The sequence below is a fragment of the Gobius niger genome (assembly GCF_951799975.1).
Source record: "Gobius niger genome assembly, chromosome: 17".
NCBI classification, from domain to species: Eukaryota; Metazoa; Chordata; class Actinopteri; order Gobiiformes; family Gobiidae; genus Gobius; species Gobius niger.
The window spans coordinates 29,530,419-29,542,250 of NC_136868.1; the positions used below are offsets into that span (position 1 = coordinate 29,530,419).

Consider the following 11,832-nt stretch of genomic DNA (forward strand, 5'->3'; position numbering starts at 1 on the left):
TTACCTTCCAACTTCACCCCTGTTTGGAGCTATAGGAATACTAGCTGAGACCCGGCCTTTGATATTCTGAGATTATGAGTTATTACAAAGAAATGTCCAGTATAGTCCCTATAACCCGTCACTCAGTATAGCTGTAGACCCGCACTAAGTAGACCAGTGGTTCCCAACCCATTCCAAAAACTATGGCCACTACAAATGTTTAAAATAATGAATGCTAAAAATAATTTCAAACAAACTGCAATTGGAGTGTTTGATGCACCCGTACTCCTTTCTTATATACTACAACGACAATATGTTCACTAAACTCAGGGAATAGAATTCAAGAGACAGTGGAATAAGTATGGATAAATATTAGGGGTTCAGCTCTAACGGTTCGGTTCACGGTGCAGGACCCGTGGTTTGGTGCATCACGGTACAAGTGCAATCAAAAAAATAATAAGTTGTTTTTGAAATGAAATAGCCTAATGATCGTTATTAGACAGTATTTATAACCGTAGAATACAATTGTCAATGCTTTCAAAGCTGCTTTATAATAAAATGTACCTCTGGGCTCACAATACGTGAAAGCAGAATAGAAAAAAAAAAGCAGCGCAGTGCAGGCCATGCGCTCGTTAAGCGGTAGTTTCATTTTGGCTTTCCGCACACGGAGGCTGAAGCTCTCGGAGCAGCGCGTTTGATTTGAAAAATCTGAAAGCTTTGGAGACGGAATACGGCCAGGACTGGATGTTACACATTTGTCTGCGCCTCTGACATTAAGCAGCACTGGATCTATAATGAACCACAGCCTCGGTCACTGCAGGAGAGACTTAAACACGCAGATGTCATGTGTGTTGGAGGATGTCACTGTACCTGTGCGGAGCGTCTACAGCTGCGGTTTAGCGGTGAGTGACGATGACACACATGGCCCTGTTTGGATGAGCGCGCGCACGCACGGCAGTCAGATCTCGTGCACTCGCGTTGTTGTGACACCGGGTTGTCCTCGGACAGCAGCACCGCGGTCCATGTGGACCCGTGGCCAATGCCCGGGGCCGGTGGGACGGTCACGTGGATTTCTGGGAAATAAACATGGCGGCGCCCTTATGGAGCTTAGCCCCGCCCTACTCGCGATTGCGTTTTATATTATAGATGTTGGGAGAGGCCAAATGCTAACAACATCATTGGTTGTTTTGTGTGACTGAGCACACGCTCAGGTAAGAACATATCTCAGTATGGAAAAACGGTGGCCTCTTCTTTTCGTCCTATAGGGAAACGAGGGAAAACGTGTACATTTGTAAAATCCAAAATAAATGAAACAAATCAAGCCACTCGTATGCACTTTTATTTCATATCATTTTGAAGCAGCTGTACTTATACTTCACCCATAACCTATAGTATTATCATTCTGTCCTGTGCTCAGCCCGGTTATTACAATTTTTATTGAACATTTCCGCCACATTTCAGCATCCAAACCCAATTCCAGAGCGATAAATTACCGTGAAGCCAAATTAGAAATGACACGCCGTTTGCCGGGGCCATCTTGTTAAATAAACTGCGGCGTCACTTGACAGGCCGTTCGATTAGCCCGGGCAGCTTAATGTTGATGAAAAGCGTGTCATGTCCCCGTCATAAATCACGGCGGCGGAGCCTCGCGTTCAGCCGCAACACCCCATGGAAGTGTGTCGGCTAACAGAGCGCGCCGCCCTGTCACTGGAGACATGCTAATTGTGCACTAATGATATGTAATGAATGTGATCAGCCCCGCGGCCCTCGGCTAACCAGCTAAATGAACTGGCACTAATGGGCCTGTTAGCTTATCATAGTGCTAACATTGGCTATAGCTTCTGAAAGGCTTTGACAGCGGCTGGGACTTTTCGAGTGGAGAGAGACGTCATATCGGAGTTGTCCTTCAAAGGCTTGATGACATAGAGAGAAAGGGAGTGAAGTTACTTTTTCAAACTCTATATAATCGCCTTAGAAACTTCTGGCTTTGAGAGCTGAGCGGCGAATGTGACAATATACGTATGGGACACAGTTTATTATTGTTGGAGGGCGCAAAACAAGATCATCAATCAAATGAGAAATTTTGTCACAAATTGAATGGTTTCTAATGGGCTGAACAAATCTGGATTGTGATTGTAACTAGGGATTTTCTGTCATTTTACTTGAGACTTGTTAAAAAAAATCAACATTTAGGAGAGTTCTGGACGTATTTTGTACATGTTTTAGGGGTAGGATAAACCGGGGCACCCAGAGGAAAAAGTACAGAGACACCAGGAGAACATACTAAGCCAGTCCATTGTTGAACCCGGGCCTTTTTGCTGTGAGGCGAGAGTGCTATCCACTACGCCACTGTGCGACACTGCTGTGATGTTACATAGTGTGACAGGGGTGGATCAAAAGTGACGACATTGTATTTATATCATTTGTATTTATATTTTTTATTCATTATTTACATTTTCTATTCATGAATTTACTTTATTTTAATAATATTACTGCCAGTAATGCCTTTCCTTCCTTCCTTCCTTCCTTCCTTCCTTCCTTCCTTCCTTCCCTCCTTCCTTTCTTTCTTTCTTTCTTTCTTTCTGTCTTTCTTTCCTTATTTCCTTCCTTCGATTTTCAACCCACTAATGATTATGGTTGGTCATGTGCTCCACCACACACAAACATTTACAAAGACAGGACACAGATTGTTACTGTCGTGTCCGCCATATGTTTCTTTTGTACATTACGTGTGACAACCTACAGCTGTAACATGTGATGTTCATGTACCCTCAATACTGTTTGATCATATTCAGAAGTTTCCTTGTCTATTTGTAACAGAAGCATAATAACTTCAGAATCGTTAACGTTTCAGAGAAGGCTGAAATGAGCCCGATCACACAATCAAACATTTTCTTAGTACTGACTTTTACCATCCAAGATAACAGCTTAAGATCTGAAGAGGAAGAAGAATCCGCTGCTGCTCCCCTCTCCGCTCTGATGTCTGATCCACTATCCAGGTTTTCGCGGGTCCCACAGTGTAAGTCCGGCCACAGACCAGGAGGAAGGGGAAAGGAAGGGAGAGGGCTGCGGCTTCACTGTCCCCTCTTCAAATCCACTCCCAGCTGACGAGGCCCGTCTCCTGTGGACGAGAAAGAGCAGCATCAGCGTTTGGTGAAGCTGGGGAGATTGTCAGGTTTCTTTATTGTTTGAGGTTTGAGACGCAAGACCAGTGTCTGGCATCAAATATTGAAAAAGTGCTGCGGAAGCATTCAAAAACCTACATGTTTGAATTAGAATAAGTTAGGGTTTAAGATTTCAAGATTACTTTTTTTTTTGGCTGTATCGCCCAGCCCTACAGGCATAGATCAAATAATCTTGTTAGATGGGGTTTTGTATATTCATAAAATGCATTAACTTCTTATATTTTACTTCAGACGTTTGAATTTCAGTTCAGATTGCAGATTTTGAATAATAATTTGCTGATCAAACCACAATCGCATAAAAAAAAAAAGAAACGTCTACCCAAAGTGATTGATCCCTGCAGCAGCAGTGTAAAATATTATGGGCTGTATCCCAGATCGCCTCTCCCGCTCTGATTGTTGATTCACGATGTGAACCCAGAGCTGGCGCTAAGATAATGACGCTGTGTCGTTAGCTTCTGTGGCTAAATGAGCGGCGTTTCCATGGTGACAGTCCACAATGAGAGTGATTAGTCCTGAGTCTAAACACGCGGGGCATCTCTGGACAGGAGCATCCTCATTCACCTCATCTGTTTGTGAGGCGAAGCTGAAAACTGAACTTAAAATGACAAGGCTTTTAATTCATTCTTTGATTCTCTTAAGATATTAACCTCTTAAATATCTCTTTTTGTCTGGTTTCCGTAGTTTTTATTGTCTTGTTTTCGCAGGGTTTTTGGTCTTATTTTTGTCATTTTTTTTGTTGCTTTCTGGATCGCTTTTTGTTATTGTTGCTTTTCCAGCACGTTTTTGTTGCTGTTTTGCGTTCTTTGCCTTTTCATCACTTTTTAATCGTGTTTTTGCTACGCTCATTTCTTTGTTTACATCTCATTTTCGTTGCTTTATTTCAAGAGACTTTGAGATTTGGGTAAAGCCAAACAGGTAGGGGTTAAGAGGTTAAAGGAGCAGGCCACCGTTTTTCCATACTGAGATATGTTCTTACCTGAGCTTAGACGAGTGGATAAGATGTTGTTATAGCATTTGGCCTCTCCCAATGTATTCCTATATCTCCAAACGGGGGTGAAGTTAAAGTAAACAAGCTCTTCCACGGGCACGCACCAAGACCAGACAGGTACAGATCAACTCGTCTAAGCTCAGGTAAGAACATATCTCAGTATGGAAAAACAGTGGCCTGTTCCTTTAAGATATGGGTTAAAAGTCAAGGGGAATACCAAAGAAATGTCTACAAAACTGTGATTAACATGATCAATTTACCCCAGGTTGGGATTCTTTTTGTGTTATTTAAACAAAATCTAAAGTTTGAGAATAATATACAAAGGGTTGCAAACTTTCAAGAGGCAAATTGGTATAATATTTTGACCCTGTACACTTCATTAGACAAGTGGGTGAAGTGTGGGGTGAGACTAGGTCCCACCCGACATGGACTTTTACGGGCCAATAACAAAGAAAGACATAAACATCACAAAGCACTCGAAGGGTGATTTGTGATTTAATGTACTGTAGTTTAAAAATGTACTACTAGGCTAATGTGGCTAAAGCTAACAGCTAATATAAAGGTAAAAAGATAAATAAATGCATTTTTATCTTGCTCCATGTAAACAGCCCCTGTGCCTTGCCTGTTGCAGGTGTGTTGTGTGAGTAATGGCTCGTCCCCTGAGGGCCCCTGCAGTGTGAATGAGTGGTTGACCACAGTCACACCGCGGGGGCCTGTCCAGCCCACTTCCTGTGCCTCGGGACAGAGATCATCCCCCCAGCGGGACAGCGTGTTCAATGTGAATGCCAGCACAGCCGGGCTCAAATCACCGTCATTACCTGGGCCTCCACTGGTGCCCGCAGAGCCTGCTGGGTCCACTGTGTCTGAAAGTCAGTGGTCAACATAAAGGAGGTTCTAGCACCCCTGACCCGACACATGAAAGCAACATAAAAGCAAAACAAAAATAAGGGGAACAAGCTTTTGAAAATAATAGGTCCCAGCTTTAGCCTCAACAAAATTCTGTGTTTGACTCACAAATCATGCAGGGCCTTATTAAATCAATCCTACACCAATACTTTAGCTGCCAATACCAAGTACCAGTAGCGTGAATAAAAACTACAGTGAGTACTGTTGAAAAAGCAAGGAGGTGATGCGAGGCACTCTGACTTAATCGCCATCTTTTATTCAATAGCAGTTCCTGTTACAGGAACTGTTCCTGACTGCACACACTTTCCGAAACACTGCACTGCTCTCCGTTTCTGACCTGTTGGATCCAGAGCACACTTTGTTGTCAAAGCTTGCACACAAAGAGCAGAATTAAGACAGCAAAACACTAAGCCCTGTTCAATCAATGTGTTCTATATGAAACTGCAAAGACACAATCAAATTATAGTTCTCCAAAAGAAACAGGCAAACTTCTCATTGATTATGGCTGATATGAAAGACCTTCCTCTCTGGGATGAAAAAAATATGATTCGACCATACAGAACAGTACAATACAATAAATACTAACCAGTCTGGGTGCAGTTCATGTTCCATCAATAGAAAAAACTGTTCGATGGAAAGCCTTAAAGGAATAGTTGACCGTTTTTCCATACTGAGATATGTTCTTACCTGAGTTGATGCGTACCTGTCATCAGCCATCAGTCACGCAAAAAGAGCAAAGATGTTGTTAGCATTTGGCCTCTCCCAATGTATTCCTATAGCTCCAAACGGGGTGAAGTTGGAAGCTACCACGCTCTTCCACGGGCACGCACAAAGATCAGACATGTACGTATCAACTCGTCTAAGCTCAGGTAAGAACATATCTCAGTATGGAAAAATACATACATTTCTAATCAAGAATAATAAACAGAGTCAGCACAGTCAATCACAATACACGGCCCGGTCCATTCTGAACACTAAATGAAGGTGTCAAAAAGACAACGTAAATGTCTTCTGTGTTTTTAGATTGCACAGACTCCTCACAGGCAGTATTTGAGCTGTTCTGGACATTGGCATTAGCAACATTCACCGCCGCAGCTCGTATGTGCAACACTTTTAAAAAAAACGCAGGACAGTGTCGGACAGGTAAACTGGATTACAGTTTTTCTCCATTGGTAAGACACTAAGTGCAAGTGACTTCACACATTTCTCACAAACAGGACTCACAGCACACATGATCCAAAAAGGGAACACTACGAGGCAGGATTAAAACACTGCTGCTCCAACACAAGTGTCAAACGAACCACTCAAACTGACTGATTTACTAAACCAGGGGCTAAATTGCGAGTAGTTCTATCGACAAAGTTCTTATTAATGAGAAAGGTTGCTTCAGATCGTGTCAAAAAGCCAGATTTATTGACAAAACACAGTTGTTCTCAAGCATTCAGGGAGCTCAAAATGTATCATGGTTCTTATGTACAATTCACAGCCCTTGGCCAAATAGACAAAACAAAGCATAAGTATCATCTGGTGCTGCCAATGGGTAGTCCTTTAATCGAATCGTGTACGAAAAAGAGCAGTCAGAGGCACATTGCGAACTCCACCGCGTACAGCCTACTTCTTTAGCTCAACAAGAGTCATGAAGAAAATAGATGAAAATAGATCCGTAATTCCACAGTAACTATTATATGGGCGTGTTGCACCTGATTTACTTTTAGAAACTGTGCCTATTTTTTGTGCTGTAAATGTGATGTATGAAAATGAGTTTACTGCGTGGGCAGAGGAGCTGCTCTTTACATGCCCGAGCACCTTTGAGAAAAGAGCCACATATAAAAATAATGATGGATAATGGACAAATGACCATTGATGATAATTATTACTTAACTGAAAGAATAACGAATAATAATTATCAAAGCAAATAAATGTTCTGATCTGAATCTTTGTCTCTCATGCCCTCTGAGCACATCCCTCTGTAGACTGTAGACTGGTTCAGGGACATTTCGCTTCAGCGCACACAGGCCATTACCGTAGGGATGTGTTGGAACAAATTGCAGCAAACAGTGACAGCGCTGCTTAATGTGGGACTGCAGACTATGAGGCTTCGGTTCAAAAGCAAAAGGAAACAGGAGGGCAGGATGCACGGCTGGCACATTGGAGATGCCCGTGGATGAGATGAACATCTCCTTCAGTATCATCAACACACTGTGCTCAGACCCCGGGCATGAGGACTTTAAAAGAATGTGGGAATCCATCCTGAAGTTTTCTGTCTCTTTGACGGACAGCAACTGTGAACCGAGCCAGTTCAATGGAATACATTAGAAAGCAAAAGCCAAAACACTTGCAGGTAAAGTGCACACAATCAAAACAACACATGTATCACTCATTTATCATTGTAAATGAGCCAGATATAAGGGGTGAAAAAAGTTTTCAAATGTTTCTGAGAAATCCTTTGTCTTGTGTCTTTGCAGTTTCATATAGAACACATTGATTGAACAGTGTTTAGTGTTTTGCAACAGTGTCTTCACTTCTGCTTTGTGCGCAGGTTTTGACAACAAACTTCACATTTTTATAACAAAGACGCTTTATAGAACTGAGTCCTAATAGTAAAGAAAACCGTATGCACAGTGTTTAGGGAAATGTGTGCAGTCAGTGTGTCCGGAACACAGTCGCTGAGTCGATAGCCCTCACGGCATCTCCCGGGTTTGATTTCCGGACTTTCTGTGTGAAGTTTGAGAGCTCTCCCTGTGTCTGGGTGATGCACCGATTTCCCTCAATAACCCAAAACATCCACAGTAGCCAAATCTTTTAGCGTTGTGTTCCTAACCAGTCCAAGATTTGGGTCAGAGGACACATCTCCACACGACGAAGTTAAGCTTGGAAACCGAATTTGCTTTGTTTTTCATCATCCTACATGCGAGCGCTACAATTACCGGCATCATGTTTTGGATTCCTACAAAGACTGTGTCAGCAATAAAACTACTAAACATCAGCAAATATGGTAAATCCTTGTGCAATTGTTTAATACGGAGAAGCATGCTGTGCTGCGGTATCGAATCAAAGCTAGGGCTAACGGAATACAAAGCCAAAAAAACTGGGTTAATCCTCATATGTTGAAAAGTGTGTCACACTGGAAAGAGAAAGCACTTGTCATCACAATCGGACTTAAATCTATTAATTTCCTGGATTAGATGGATAAGCATCAAATAAATCCACTTTCCTCCATGTTGCGGTTTCAGCCCAACAATCTGGCAGTTGCCGAGCAAGAACAACAAGGAACTGTACATAAATACTATGAAGCTACTTTTTTATTACTTTTCTTTCCTTGCTAATACGTACAGGTCATTTATATGGGTTGACAATAATGCAATCGGGAAGTGCCGTTCACCTTCCAATCAGAGGGAAGTGGCTATACATAATGTTGTTGCTAATGCCTAGAGAAGCAACAATAGTGGAATTTCACAAGAAGTCAGCATTTCATTCTTAATATAGTTTACATAAACTCATATTCAAAAAATTAAATTAAATTACAAAGGCAACACCAAAGTATCTACAGCAACCTTTTCGCTAAACCGTCCCCATCTGGACAAAAATGCTGAATATGTATTAACAAGGTCCACAACTTTGATAGCATATACGCATAATTAGCCCTGTGCTCTGGGACTACAGTCTTCTGTTTTATTCATATTACTGTAAGTGTCAAACTGGCACTTTGCATTGGTACCAATCCTAAGCCGAAGTCTTGGTATCAGATTGGGATCAAACTTTCCAGACCATCCATCCATCCATCCAGCTGTTGGAGCTGCCCAAATCACATTGCACCAGCCCCTGCAGGGGGTGGGTCCACGGGAGCAGTGCTTTAAGTGGGCCGGTACGCGCCGGTACTCAGCACTTCCAAAAATAGCTGTGAGCAGAGACTACATTACCCATACACCCTTGAGTTGTATGAGTGAAAAGCGTGGTGCTCGTCCACACAAACAAGCAGAGAGGGCGTGTGAAACGCAAACATCGCTGCTCGGTTAAAATACAATGAACACTTGACTCTGCTCTCCTGGCTTCAGAGTAGTAAAAGAACAAGGTCAGAATCAGAGGAATAGTTGGCTGACCCCACCTGTGCCACAGTCATTGAGGTTCTCACAAGTGGCGACGAGCATGAGAGCCATGTGGACTGTTATCATGAGTTGTTTATTTGAGCAGATCTGAGTGTAATTGTTGTGAATACATGATATATTTGATACAGTCCAGCGTGGCAAAAAATAGAGTACCAGCACTTTTTTTTTGTCCACTTAAAGCACTGCACGGGAGGACGGCCTCCCACTTCAAACCAGGCCCTTTGGTCTCTCATTAGGGGCTTCTGAACCGCTCTTTGTCTGACCCGTCACCTAGGACCTGTTTGCAATGGGAGACCCTACCAAGGACATGAAGCCCCCGACAACAGAGCTCCCAGGATCATTCGGGTGCGCAAACCCCTCCACTACGTTAAGGTGGCGGTTCCAGGAGGGGCTATCCAGACCAAGAAGGACATTTACCAACATTTACCATGCACGAAAGACCAGTTATAGATAAATAACAAAATCAGGAGGTCAAGCAGGAAATAACTGCAGATGTTCAACCGAATACTTTTGCCCATTAAAATACTGTAAAAACACACCAAAACAATGCCTAGCTCCTAATTAAGTATACAATAACATTAACAAAACTCGACTTAGAGAAGCAAAAGTGTCTGGCTGCTTTGTCGTCGTGACAATGCAAATTTGCTTCATTGTGGTTCCTGAATGAACTTCCCCCTAAAGTTTATTGATTGAGAGCGGCTCATTGTCTGATCCTTTCCATTAGCCCGTGGGGATTGTGCTAAAGCTCTTAGCATGAGCCGCAGTAATCCTGTGTGTGTGAGGCGACACGGAGTGGACAGTGGTGACAGCAGTGACAGTGACAGCAGGTGCTAAAGCTAATGGAGCTCATTACATTCTATTACACAAAGGCCGACTTAAGCCTCTGTTACAAACTCACTGTACAGAAAAACATATGCTGACTGAAGTCTCAGAAAGAGAGGGCGTTATCGCGTTATGTTGTTGCACTTGTATGTTCCAGCTTTAATGATTTTTTATTTAAATGTAGTGAAGCAAAGTGGTGAACAGCCCATAAATACATGAATAACCATAATGCTAACATTAGCTCCATGCTACATGCTAATTGCTAGCTCCGAGTGTTGGTTTTTCGCTTCTAGGGGACAATCTGTCAATGTGCGTTTTAAGATCCAGAGAATCCTTGATTAGGCCCAACGTTGAGCATGTTTAAGTCTGAATATTTACTGATTAAAGAAGTCACAAATGGCATGAGAGCAACTGAGATGACCTAGACTGTTTTTAAATCTCTTCTAAAAAACATTTCCCCCTTGTTTTATGTTTGCACTTTGTATGTCATTTGTATTTGGCATCTTGTGCAGCACTTTGGTCGACTGTGTTGCTTGATAAGTGCTTTATGAATAAAGTATAAAGGATTAGACTGATTATGTTCTTTTCACCTTCTAGTCAGTTTATGTTTTTGTGTTATTTTTATCTTTACAAAAGGTGAATGATGTGTCCTTTATTTACCTCGACATGTTTCGATGGCACTCGACCGTTGAAACACAATGAGAGAAATGAAGAGAGTAACAGCCTAAAATAATATCACAAGCTTATCTTTTTTTTTTCATAAAGCTCAAATTATTTTCATGTCAAATGTAGGTTATAGAACAAAGGTCCAGCGCCGTAATTCACCAGGGTCCAATGTGGATCCAGACTGGACTGCACTAGTTTGTGTCTCTGTTGGAAACTATTCATCAAAATAACATAAAGTAATGATAACATAACCTTGTATAGTACAGTGCTATTATGTTATGTTCTAGAGCAATAAATGATGGTGCGTCATTCCCCACCTGACTTTTAAAACCTTTTAAGAAGAAGAAGAAGAAGAAGATCTTTATTTATATAGCGCCTTTCACAGACATGGTTTACAAAGCACTTTACATGAGACAATTAAGTGTTGCCTGGTGTTAAAATGTGCCCATGTTCAAGGGCTTGTTATTTTATTCATTTTTTATTACAGCATTATAATTATTATGATAATATAACATTGTGAATGATTGTGGAACTGGCTTTAGTTTGTTGAGGGTTTTTGTTTTCAGGTAATTAGTTTTATGAGGCTACAATAAAACAAAAAGCTAATTTGATAGTGTACAAGTGTAAGTGCCGTTCATTGTGACATAAATGTAAGGCCTTTTTGTAGGGTGCAAGGGGGAGGAGGAGCCGTGCATTAAATGGTTATAATGCACGACGCGGAGTCAAGAACACCACGACGCGCAGCGGAGTAACACCACTTGGCGGAGTGGTGTTACTCCGCCAAGTGCATTAGAACCGTCTAATGCACGGCTCCGAGTTGTTTAATCCGCTTATACCGTGGTCCCACAAACGCAACATTTTATAACAAATGTTTTTTTTCCATTTACTAAACTCACTAAATGTGCCAAACTACAGGGACTATTTTCTGTGGGTTATTAGCCGGTCACTGTCTGAAGGCCCGTCTCAGAGCGAGTCATTCTGGGCTGCTACGAGGATCTCAGTCAGGCTCAACCAAACAACATAAGCACAGAATCACACAGCAGGACTTACCATAACAGGACTTTCCGAAAAGTAAACACTGATATGCGGCACTCCTGGGCAGGAGTTATTTCACTTTTATGTTGCATTACCCGCCACTAGCTAGCTAGCAACCTGTAGCTCAACGAGCTCAACTGTTTAT

The 11,832-nt window shown here is 42.1% G+C and overlaps 1 long non-coding RNA gene across 3 annotated transcripts in view; it reads right to left on the reverse strand.

The window, feature by feature from the left end:
- The window catches only part of LOC306977142, a 133,404-nt gene extending 129,808 nt beyond the window's left edge, over positions 1-3,596 (reverse strand). Inside the window, exons 1-2 of one of the 3 annotated variants that reach the window (XR_013793806.1) lie at positions 3,484-3,596; positions 2,892-3,100 (exon numbers count right to left, since the gene is read on the reverse strand). This is a non-coding gene — a long non-coding RNA (uncharacterized lncRNA). Of the gene's footprint in view, positions 1-2,885; positions 3,101-3,483 lie in introns of all 3 variants that reach the window. The other 2 variants (XR_013793807.1, XR_013793808.1) reach the window with 2 other exon arrangements.
- Between the last annotated feature and the right edge of the window lie 8,236 nt (positions 3,597-11,832).